We start from the raw sequence: 13,167 nt of genomic DNA, 5'->3' as shown, positions 1-13,167 counted from the left end.
TGGGCAAAGTGTACTGTATTATTTCTTACAACTTCAGGTAAATTTATGATTTCAAAATTAATAATTTAAGTAAAAATACTTCTGGCTTAAGTTATTCTTCCATATTTAGATGAAATTCAGTAGGGAATCACTATATATTAATAGGCTATTTGGAAGATGGAAGGGAGAGAGGAAGAACAGAAGTAAAGAAACAAGGAAGAAAGGAAGGAAGGAAGGGAGGGAGGGAGGGAGGAAGGGAGGGAGGAAAGAAGGAAGGAAGGAAGGAAGGAAGGAAGGAAGGAAGGAAGGAAGGAAGGAAGGAAGGAAGGAAGGAAGGAAGGGTGGGAGGGAGGATGAGAGGGACAGAGGGAGGTTGAGACAGGAGAGATGAGAGGGAGGAAAGAGAAAAAATAAGAACACACCTTGCAAAAGATCATCACGCCTTTCTTCAGAACAGTCTGGGGAAAATGGATGCAGGAAGAACAGATAAGAAGTTCTAGTAGGGTTCTAGAAGGTGAAAGATGATATCTTTGAAAACAAATGAAATCGCTCCCTTCTCAACAAAGAGCATGAACTTACTCAATGTGAGTAAGAATTCCTCTTGGCATTAAGTCTCTCAAGAATTTCCCTTGGCATGAAATCCCTGGAGTGTCCCAGAAAAATTGATGGCCCACAGGGTATAATTTTGCAAACTTAAAAGTTAAAATGAAATCTCCTATCTGTTCCAGCACATGTGCGTCCTTGCAACATGATATTTATGATGTGAATTGGGCTGATTGAATCCATTTTAGGGTTCAAGGATTTGCATAAGCTAAAGATCCTGATTCTCAGGGAATGAAGAGCTTCATATTTCCTGGGCACAGTTAGTCTCACTTACAGCAATAGGAAGCTGTTAGTGATAAGGAAAATTTGGCACTGGGAGTGTGGGGGCGCCAGGGTTAGCTGGGCACCACTGAGTGTCAACCTGAACACAGGACTTCTCAACTCTGATTCCATGAAGCCTCATTCTGAGCCCCTACCTGGGACTCGTATACACAGGTGGTACTTACAAGAAAGTTTGACATGAGAAGTTTCTCAAAGTTAGTAAACACAGCAATGATGGATGCTAGAGATAGGGTAAACCTCATCATGGAATCTGGAGGCAGGCAACATTCTGCTAGAGACTAAAAAAGAAATAGTAAATGAAGCAGTGAATTAGACTTGATGCTGAAACCTAAGATCATTACATACGCCAAGCCTGAACTCTTATCCAAATTTTTTCAAAGTAAAACACAATAGAAAAAATTATCCTCCTGAAAATACAGCTCCGGTAGACCCTCTGTCACCTAATGGCAAAAACCTAGGACCCCAAAACAAACACATCAACTTTAAAAGGAGACAAAGAAAGCTCCGTGCAGTATATTATCTTCATTCTGGGCAACTCCCGTTGCACTAGTTTTTGAATACTCTACAGACCTAGCAAATCTTTGGGTGAGGACTCTCCAACAAAGCTCGACTTGTCAGGCTGTTTACTCTTTATTAATATCACACTGGAATTACAGTATCAGGCCAAATAATGATGTAAAACCCAAACGGAGGAATGCTGCTAATTGCCAAATTTGTTACGGAATTATCACATTTTCTGTTTCAGTGCTAAGCTCTCACTGAATGAAAGCTCCCAAAAAGCCATAGATCAATGTCAGACACAAAGGTTTGAGGTAAAAAAATTTCAGAAAGCAAGCCTGTAAACTTGGGCATTAGATCTTTTAAAATAGACACCTTTGTGGGGAACAATCAATATAAACATATTTGCCATTGAGCATAATAATAAACTAATTTCTGTATATAAACTCCAAGGCATAATGGATGTAGAGACGGCAAAAAAAAAATCTGGTTCTTCTCTAAAGATTTGGGCAAGTCTGTTATTAAGATTCATTTCCATCTTGACCTTCAACCTGTCACTGCTTCCTTTCTGCCTTTCATGTTCTCTCACCTTGATGCAAGTCAAAATACTGTCTTGCTAGACTGCTGACATTTTATTTTAGGTAACTGTAGAGTTTAACTTTGCTCACCGCCATGCTTAACATATGGAAACAATTAATTCATTTTCTTAGCCATCATTAGGATAGGAATCCTAGATATTCTAAATGTAACTTCATCATAGATTTCCCCTAACTAATTACATAATATCTAACCCATTTTCTTAAAAGTAAAACTTGCTAGTTAAGAAATAAAGAATGGCATTGCTTATAATAAGCTCTGCCTTCTACACTGTAATTTAAACTGTACTGTTATGTATGGTGAAGGACTGAAAGTTTAGAGTTACTCCCCTTGGCAAACATTTTTTTTAAGGATTGCTTAAATAAGCAGTACAGAAACCAGATGTCATTTGGTAAGAGTATCTGAATGACCAAAAATTTGCTGTCTGGGTATTTTTTTTCCTTTATAAAAACAAGAAAAATTCTTTGGATTTATATCATATTTAGCAGCTGTGAAACAGTGCAAACATCTGTTTGTACCTATGGGGAGCTGACCCGTGGGGTCCTCATCTCTTAATCACCGAGCATCAAGCCAGTCTCACATGCACAGTTTATTGTTTTCTTTGCCGTTGCCTCCCGCACTTCAAAGTTTTCATACGCTCATGTTCTACTGGCAGAATGGAGGAACTAATCCATTCATTATAAGACCAGATGATTAGAATTTTTTGAGACATGATCACAGCATTCTCTCCACCCGGCCTGTGCCCAGAAACACATTCACATTTGCCTCTAAATTCATTTCGGAGTGTCTACGCTTACTCCAAATAATGCAAGATTTATGAGCTTCAAGCAAGATCATAGTAGCACATAGACTGGACTGTGGAAGGCCTACAGCCACCCTTTGGGGCCACAATCTTTAAAAAACGATTTTAAAACAATTTATTCCTTTTTATATGCATACAGACATTATTTTAGCTCTTATTTGTAGTTTTTTCTATTAGAATTTTGCAACTTTTTTTTTAAAAGAGCAATAATAACAAAAACAAAACAAATATTAAAAAAGCCTCCCCACACTTGCACACCCAGGGAATATCAGTTTCTAAAGGCCAACATTTTTACTGCACTTTATAAATAGGGAAAGTACGCTGAATTGGAATCGAAGCTTGCCAGGTCAAATCAGCTGCTTTATTTATACATTCTTTTTTTTACATCAAGTCTGCCAAATAAAGCATTCCTATTGCAAAAATGTAGGAATCGGCCTCATTTTTATATATTAAAAAATACTAATTAAAACAGTCTCATTATAATGACTTCCTTTACAAAAAAAAATGATATATGTTATTTATGAGGCTAACCCATCCTAAAACATTCTCTATTAATAGGGTGATAAAAATGTTTCCATAACAATTGATTCTTGATCAATGACTGCCTTTCTTTGGAGGCATCCAGGCCTGTAACAGACATTCTCTACACTGCGTGCTGTTTGCATTGCACTTTGGAAACAAAGAGAAAGTCGTGTTATAGTTGTATTCTCACCATGTGAAATTCTACTTTATTGATTTCTCTGTTTCAAACATTCCAACTGCCCCCACAGGGTGGAGTGGGAGGAGAATGTACCCAACAAATTAAAGCCATAGGAATATCCAGGGATTTGAAGAAAGACGCTAAGGTAAAAACCACATGCACGACACCTCCCTTTATATCCTGCTGGGTTCAAAGCCCTTCTTGTAATTCGATGACACACTGAAGACTAGACCTTGGATTGGTCTCATCTTTATAAGCAGTGTGGTCTAATGTACATATTCTGAATCTGGGATCCATAAAGCAGACGAATTCCCAAGGTACCAATAGGTGTTTCTGGGAAAAGAAGAGTCCATGCTCAATTAAAGCTACAAAATATTTATAGGATGCCCCTCTTTTGGATAAAGACAAGGCTTATTGGCAAATTAAAAGCTCTGAGAACTACTGCAGGAAAGGCATCTTACATTGTTATTGTAAAAACATTAGATATCATTTAAGACATAAAAAGATGTAAAGAATAATAAAATAAACACATGTACACACCTGGCAGCTTGAGAAAGAAATATTACAAATACAACTGAAGCCTCTATATGTCTTTCCCTCATCATAGCCCTTTTATCTCTCAAAAGCGACAACATTCTGGATGTAGATTCTTTCTATGCATTTATTAATATATTTATTTTATTTTCATATATTCCTAAGCAATGAATAAGCTTTTTAAATGTTTTTTAGATTTTTCTAAGTAATGGTATAATAATCTAGGTATCTTTTGCTAATTCTTTTGGGGGGGCTCAACATTATGGTCATGAAACTTTTTTTTTTTGAGAGAGAGAGAGAGAAAGACTGGATAGAAGAGAGAGAGAGAGAGATGAGAAACTAAAGATGCTGCACTTTACTTGTTCATTGATTGCTTCTCATATGCGCCTTGACAGGGATGAGGGGTGTTCCAGCTGAGCCAGTGAACCCTTGCTTAAACCAGCAACCTTGAGCTCAAGCCAGTGACCTTGGGTTTCAAGCCAGCAACCCTTGGGCTCAAGCCACCGACCATAGGGTCATGTCTATGATCTCATGCTCAAGCCAAGCCAGTAACTCTGTGCTCAAGCTAGTGAGACCATGCTCAAGCCAACAACTTCAAGGTTTCAAACTTGGGTCTTCAGCGTTCCAGGTCAATGCTATATCCACTGTGCCACTGCCTGGTTAGGCTATATATATATATGAAACTTTAATATGTAATTCTAGTTGGTTTTCTTCACTGCTGAATATTTCATTGTATGAATACTCACAATTAACCCATCCAGTCTCTTGTTGAACATTTAGTCTGTTTTCTTCTTTTGGTTTTGTCAATTACAAACAGTATTGATATTGGTATATGAGTAAACAGAGTAACAAGATGGAAAAAATAGGCCAGAGACACCTTTAACGTGTGGAAATTTCACACACAATAGAGCTGACCTCTAAAGATTTGTCATCAAATAGCGCAGGAACAATTATTTATATATGTAAAAAAAATTAGATTCTTACCATACACCATATGTCCAAATCAGTTCCAGATATATATATATTATCAGTTTTAGGTATAGACTTAAAAGTAGAAAAAAAACCATTAAATCTCTAGTAAAAACTTTATGAGAATATATGGGAGTAGGAAGGAATTACTAAACTCAAACCTCAAAAACTTAAATGTTGAAAAAAATTTATAAATTAGTCTATAGTTTAATTTAAAACTTCTACTCATCAAAATCTACTGTAAAACATAGGAAATATAGTCAATAGTATTGTAATAACTATATATGGCATCAAATGGTGACAAGACTTCTCATGGTGATCACTTTGTAAGGTATATGAATATCAAATAATTATATTGTACACCTGAAACTAATATAATATTGTATGTCAATGATACTTTAATTAAAAAGTACAAAAAATATGCTATAAAATGTTAAAAAGACAAGGTCCAGAATGAAGAAAAATACTTACAAATTACATAACTCATAAAGGATTAGGATCCGATATATATATCTTTCAAAATACTCTAAACTTCATTTAAACCAGCATTTTAAAGTTTCTTTGACCCTTATTTAAAGGAACACCTATTGACATCTATGAAAAAATGATTCCATGGCTACAAAATATTTCTTATATTATGGCAGTGCATGAAAATCGTCAAAAACCTTAGCTTTGGTTTCTACTCAGCTCCTTTTTCTTCAGCCGTGTTACACAAAAACACTTCTTCCCTAAGGCCTTGGTGTTTAGCCTGTACAGTGGAATTAGCCCCATCCTCACTTCACAAAACTATTGAATAGCATGGAAATCTAGAAATTGAACTCACTATGATAGCTTGAGAGATCTGTAAACTCCTTGTGGTAATCTCTCAGATTGAACCTCACCAATGGTGGCAAGAGATATTTTCAGGGGTTGGCTAGCAAAAATCAATTCTGGAAAATTCTGTCTGAAAGATTTGCTATTATTATATAAATGTCTTTTCATGGTAATTGTTCTATTTCTCACCACCAAATACTACCATTGTAGATAGCAAAATACAAAAGACAAATGATGTCTGGGGCTGAAACTCAACAAGACTATGTTTTAAAATTTGATTATTTAACTGTTTCGTGAAATCCACACATTGACCACATGGACACAACAAAAAGATCATGGGAAATAATCTGCACAAGACTTTGAAACATACATAAAAGAAGTTAAAACAATTCTACCCATATTTACAACTCCAAAGTATTCCCCTTAACTGCGGGAAAACATTTCAACAAAGAGACTAATCTAATACAGTTTTATTCTTGCAGATTAACTCTATCATCTATGGAGATGCCATTCTTAACTGGGATTTGTATAGCGTTTCTCCTCTGTTCTGCCATCAAGAAAGAGATTACAAATGCTTACGTGGAAAACCATTTTATCTACAACACAAGAGTAGAGTTTTTCTTTGCATGTTAAAACATCTTTTTTTATCCTTTTAAAAATAGAAAGTGATATTTTATAATACCAAAGTAGAAAAGGAAATACAAAGGAACTGCTTATAATTCAGGCATTGGAGACCAATTAAAGAATTACAAGAAAGAATAAGCTTAGAAAAAGTGGTTGGCTTATTTTAAGTTCCATAAATTAAATTTAGAATTTTAATTTCCAGCAACATCACCAACTAGAATTCTGAGATGTTTTTGCTTTTTAAAATGGTGAATAAAATATACTAAATATTTTATTTAAAAAAAAAACAACTAAGGATGCCTAACCAGTTGGTGGGGCAGTGGATAGAGCATTGGCCTGGGATGCTGAGGACCCAGGTTTGAAACCCTAAGGTCACTGGCTTGAGCATGAGCCCACCAGTTTGACCACCAGGTCATCGGACTGCATGTGGGATCATAGACATGACCCCATGGTCACTGGCTTGAGCCCAAGGTCATTGGCTTGAGTCCAAGGTTGCTGGTTTGAGCAAGGGGTCACTCGCTCTGTTGTAGCCCCCCCACACACACACACACACCCTGTCAAGACACAAATGAGAAAGCAATCAATAAACAACTAAGGTGCTGCAACAAAGAATTGATGCTTCTCATCTCTCTCCCTTCCTGTCTATCTGTCCATCTCTATCTTTCTCTCTTTCTCTCTCTCTCTCATATGTGCTAAAAAGAAAAAGAAAAAACTAAGGAGCTACAAAAGTTAAAATTAAATAAGGATTCTTTGAGGTTAATGAGCACTAATAACTTTTATTGTAAGGATATCTACTAAAACTTGACCTTTCATTTTGATGACTTTTGAGAGATAACTCTGCACAGGTCTCTCTTGTTTCTACATGTTTAGTGAAAAGGGCATGAGCTACTTTTGTTTTAAACTGAGCTTTCTAGAATGTCTGTCTACTGAGCAGACTTAGAAGATAGAGATAGTGTTTCTCTGCGGAGCAAGAGCAGGCATGCTTAAAGGGCCATTATAAATGATTTGGGTTCCCTAAGCTCAGAGTGTCTGTCTAATAATACACCCTACTAAGTGTATAGATGTCATCGGAAACCCCTTTATGTCATCTTTAAGGTTTGGAAACCAGTGCAAAATATGACACTCTGGCTACTCCTATTGGTCTAAAAAAGAAACCATTCTTCTTCTTTGACTCAGGTATTCTCAAGTCTTGTACCAGAATACATGAAATTTGATTGCTTAAAGGTAGGGTACAAGCAGGATCAAAATCTCAGGCCCTTCACAGTTCTTGACAATGGCTGCATAGGATGCAAGACATTTAAAAATAAATAAATATAAGCTCAGGGGGCGTTTAAGATTTTTAAAAAGCTGAGACTGCAAAGGACTACAATCTTCTAGAAATAAACCCACTGGGTAGAAGGGATACCAAGGAAACTTGGTACTAGATGAAAGAAGCAAAGAAGAATTCACCCATAAGAATTCATAACCATAAGCTTGCCATCACATGCATATTCAGACTAATTTTACCTATGTATGTAGTTCCAAAGAAACCATAAATAAAGAATTTAATTTGAAGGTCACTTAGCAATAACCCCTCTGTGACTGGCAGGTATATAAAAAATCATTATTAATCCGAGTCTTACAAATCTTCAATGTTTCAAAACTCAAAACACACCAGGAAACAGAGTATCATGTGAAAAAACAAGTAGATAAAACAGACGGCAAAATCAGACCCACAAAGATACAGTAATCATCACAAAATAGTAAATAAGTTTGTTTAATATGTTTAAATAAATAAAATAAAGATTATAAAATGTAAATGGAATGAAGAAATAATTTAAAAGTTTTCAAGCGTATTTGCAAAAGAAACAATAAAATAAATAAAAACAAACTAGGAGTAAAAATTCAACGGTGAAACAGACTGCACTAGAGATAACTATTAAATTGAAAGATAAATATTTAAAAATACAGACATGAGCAGCTTCAGGAAAAGGAAAATGTAAAAGAAAACCAGAAGAGTAAATGTAGGATAACTTGAGAAAATATAATACATGTCTAATTCCCAGAAATATCACAGACAGAATCAGGAACAAACAACTTCCAAGATACAATACTGTAACTGAGAAATTTCCAAAACTGTTGAAAGTTATCAGTTCCTGGATTCAAAAAGCCCAAAAAGTCACAAACAATTCAAAAACATACAGATATATACTTCTAGACACAGAATTGTGATACTTAATACAAAAGATAAAATATTTTCTTCAAATGAGCCATAAGAAAAGAAATATCTAAAAATAAATAACAATTAGATTGATAGCCCTTTCTTGTAAACGGCCACAATGTCACTGAACAGTGGAATGGTTTATCCAATGTAAATAACCCTCAATCTAAAATTTTACAGTCCACAAATTATCTTTTTTGAACAAAGAAAAAAAATAGATTTTTCTTAGATTTAGCAAAAACAAAAGCAGATTTGTTACCTTGTACTCTACAGACTTGACTAAAAAAATTTCTATATTGTTTATTTTAAGCAGAAGGAAAAACAATAGAAGGTGTGAGATATGACAGAATGTTGAGGAAAGATATTAATAAATAAGTGGGTAGATCTAAATCAATAGTTCTTAACCTAGAGCAATTTATTCCCTTCGGGCAACAGTGACAATATTTGAAGACACTTTTACTGTGACAGCTTGGGGACGGGTGATGCTATTGGCATCTAATGGATACAGGTTAGGCATTTCACTAAACAGCCTACTAGTTACAGAACAGCTCCTTAAAACAGATTTATCTGACCCAAAATGTTATGGTGCTAAGGTTGAGAAATGCTAAGAAATGCTCTAAATTGTCACTGTGTACAGCAGTATTAAAAATCTGTCTTGCAGCCCTGGCCGGTTGGCTCAGCGGTAGAGCGTCGGCCTGGCGTGCGGGGGACCTGGGTTCGATTCCCGGCCAGGGCACATAGGAGAAGCACCCATTTGCTTCTCCACCCTCCTCCTCCTTCCTCTGTCTCTCTCTTTCCCTCCCGCAGCCAAGGCTCCATTGGAGCAAAGATGGCCCGGGCGCTGGGGATGGCTCCTTGGCCTCTGCCCCAGGCCCTAGAGTGGCGCTGGTCACGGCAGAGCGACTCCCCGGAGGGGCAGAGCATCGCCCCCTGGTGGGCAGAGCGTCGCCCCTGGTGAGCGTGCTGGGTGGATCCCGGTCGGGTGCATGCGGGAGTCTGTCTGACTGTCTCTCCCCGTTTCCAGCTTCAGAAAAATACAAAAAACAAACAAACAAACAAAAACAACAATTAAAAATCTGTCTTGCAGGGTTAGAACTAAAATAGATGACAAAGATAAAGAATAAGTAGGGGGGATGGTGATTAAAATGTTCTAGGATCCTTGTCTGACATGGGAGGGAAAAAACTGATTAGCTGTCAGCTTTGGGAAGTTAAGTGACTATATTAAAATATTAAAAAAGAGATTACTAAATTACACTAAATTACATTAAAGTGTAATAAAAATTACACTTTAGAAGTCATTTTCTCTAAACTGGTAGAAGGAGGCTACAGAAGAGAATAAAGAGAAAAACAATAAAGAGGAAGTATCAAAGAAGAAAGAAAACCAAAAAAGAAAAAAAATGTGGAAAAAAGAGTAAGTAATATAGCAGAAATAAATATAAATGCATCAGTAATCAAAGTAACTATAAATAGACTAAAACTCTTCAGTTCAAAGAAAAAAATGCGTCAGTCTAGATTAAAAAGAATTCCAGATAAGCACTGTTTACCAGAGATACTCACAAACATTACGACACAGGAAGAAGGTATGCAAGGCGGCACTATCTTCACATAAAGGGTTTCTACAGCTATCCTGATAGTAGGCAAAATAGACTTAAGGCAAAAAACATTACTAAAGATTAAAAGGAAAGGCCACTTCATGAACAATAAAAAGTTCAACACATGATGAAGTTAATTCTAAAGTGTATTTTTTAAAAATAGGCAAAACTACAAAGCAATTTAACAAATCCATCATTATAGTGGATAATTTTTAATGCACCCCTTTCAGTAATTGAGACAGAAAGCAGACGTTAAATCGGTCAAGATCTGAAACCAGTTTTATAGACTAACTCACCCAAGTTTTTGAGAATAAATTCATTTTTATGCAAATTTGGAACACTTTTGTAAATGACCATATGTTACTGCAAGACATAACAAATTATTAAAGGGTTGGAATCACTTCCTACAATTAAAATAACATAAGAAATAATCACAGCCTGACCAGGTGGTGGTGCAGTGGATAGAGCGTAGGACTGGGATGTGGAGGACCCAGATTCAAGACCTCAAGGTCACCAGCTTGAGCACGGGCTCATCTGGTTTGAGCAAGACTCACCAGTGTGAGCTCAAGGTTTCTGGCTTGAGCAAGGGGTTACTCGCTCTGCTGTAGCACCCCCCCCCCCATCAAAATACATATGAGAAATCAATCAATGAACAACTAAAGAGCCGCAACAAAGAATTGATGTTTCTCATCTCCCTTCCTGTCTGTCTGTCCCTATCCGTCCTTCTCTCTGAGTCTCTCTGTCTCTGCTACACACACACACACAAAGAAACAATCACAAAAAAGTAGCTAATAAAACTTAATACATTTGTAAATTTTAAAACACTTTAAAATAACTCATTGATCAAAGTACAAAAAACAATGGGAATTAGAAAACAAAATGCTAAAAAATGTGGGACAAGGGTACAGTAGTACCTACAAAAACTGTATTGCCTAAAACAATATAAAAGAAAAATGGCTAAAAATTAAAAGTTGAAATAAATCAAAATAAGTCCAAAGAAAATCAAGAAGAATGTAAAGACAAGAACAGAAATTAATGAAATAGAAAACAAATATGTAACAGAGATATTTAATAAAGTTGAAAGTTGGTGCTTTAAAACAAACTCATGAAACTAGCAAAATTATAACAAGATTGATTAAGAAAAAAGTGTCTAATGTAATATTAGAAATGAAAATGGCAATATAACTGTAGATACTTAAGGAAAATAATTTTAAAAATTAACAAAGTTATGCTAAAAATGTAAATTTTTTATTAACCATTGTCACCCCAATAAATTCAATTAAAAATAAAAAAATTGAAAGGGAATATTGTAACAAAAATAATGTGACAGTGTAGATAATATACCTTATCTATAACAAAGAATAGATTATTATACACATTACAAATTCTTTTAAGAATAGCGAAAGAGGAAACTCTCCCCAACTCATTGCTTAAGGCTAATGTAGCTGTGACATCAAAATTAATATGGAGAGCATTTAAAAAAGCATATCACAGGCTAATCCCAGTAATACACAAAAATGTACAAATTGTAAGCAACAGATTAGCACCCAAATTGACAGTGTATAGAAATATATAGATTATAACCAAGTAGAGTTTAGTCCAGACATGAAAAGTTGGTTCAATATTAGAAAATCTATTAACATAATTTACTATATCAATAGCTTAGAAGAGGAACTATGTATGGTACCACATATGTCCTGTAAATATCAGAAAACACTTTGTAAATTCTATGATTGTCTAACCACTAGGCAGTATACTTTTAAAAAATACATAATAATATTCAGTGTAAACTGTCATTGAAAAATAACAAGGAGCAACCAAATGGCGCTGCAATTGGCCCACCATGTAAGCTGGAACGCCCACTAGTGGGCGGGAGGGACCACTGACCAGCACTGCAAAAGTGGGCAGTTTTTCTAAAAAGGTTCGCCATCACGGCTATAGATAAACATTGTAAGAAAGCTTGTTTCATTGCTTTGTTTTACTGCTATGCTTCCTCTCCTCCCCATTCCTCAGTCAGTATGTACTTTTTCCTTTAAAAGCTAGCCCCAAAACTGTGTTCCCCACTGCATTGATTTGAAAGGCTTTGGCCTCCGTGTGCTCCACGTGCTGGTATTAGGAACCCTTAATTTCTTAATTTGGCTAATTGTGTGTGTGGCAAGATGTTTGTTTCTCGCTGTTCAGATACAACAGTTTAGAAAAGCTTAGAAGAGGAAAAACATAACTCAATAGATGCAAAAAAATTTTTATAAAATTTAGCATAGATTTTTATGATTCAAAAAGCAGAAAGAGAATAAAACACTTTTAAACAAAAAATGACATACTTAACAGTGATCATTAAAATCTTCAAAACCAATACAAATATAGCCACTCCCATCTCATCAATTCAGCAGTGCACTGAAAAACCAAGACAGTGCAATATAACAAGAAAAAACATAAAAGAACAGGATCAGAAAGAGAAAATGATTGATACTGATTATAGATGATATGACTGTCTTCTTGGAAAACCGAAAAAATGTTTAAAATAAATTATGAGGATCAATAAGAAAGTTCAGTGAATTTTCTATATATAAAACGAAAATCAACTGAATTTCTAGAAACCAGCAATAAACTGAGGGAAAAAAAATACATCGTTTTCTAAACTGATGTTTACTACAAGCCTCAAAAATGATAAATTTTGCCTAGAAAAAAATGTCCAGGAATATATCTATCCAGATATATTCAAGACCGTAGGAGCAAACCATAAAAGGTTTGAAATACGTTAAATGGACCTATATAAATTAAAAGAGATATCACATTCGTGATGTAAAATAGGAACTTTTACCAACACTTGTGCTCCCTTCTCTCGTATAGAAGCTCACCTGAGTCACAGTAGAGAGAGAGGAAGCCACAGACAGAATGGAGGAAGCATCCTCTGTCTTTCTGAGAGAACATAAATGTTGGTAGAAGTTTCTATTTCATGGGCCAACAACACAGT

Source organism: Saccopteryx leptura, chromosome 6 (genome assembly GCF_036850995.1).
Source record: "Saccopteryx leptura isolate mSacLep1 chromosome 6, mSacLep1_pri_phased_curated, whole genome shotgun sequence".
NCBI lineage: Eukaryota > Metazoa > Chordata > Mammalia > Chiroptera > Emballonuridae > Saccopteryx > Saccopteryx leptura.
This window is presented reverse-complemented; position numbering follows the sequence as displayed.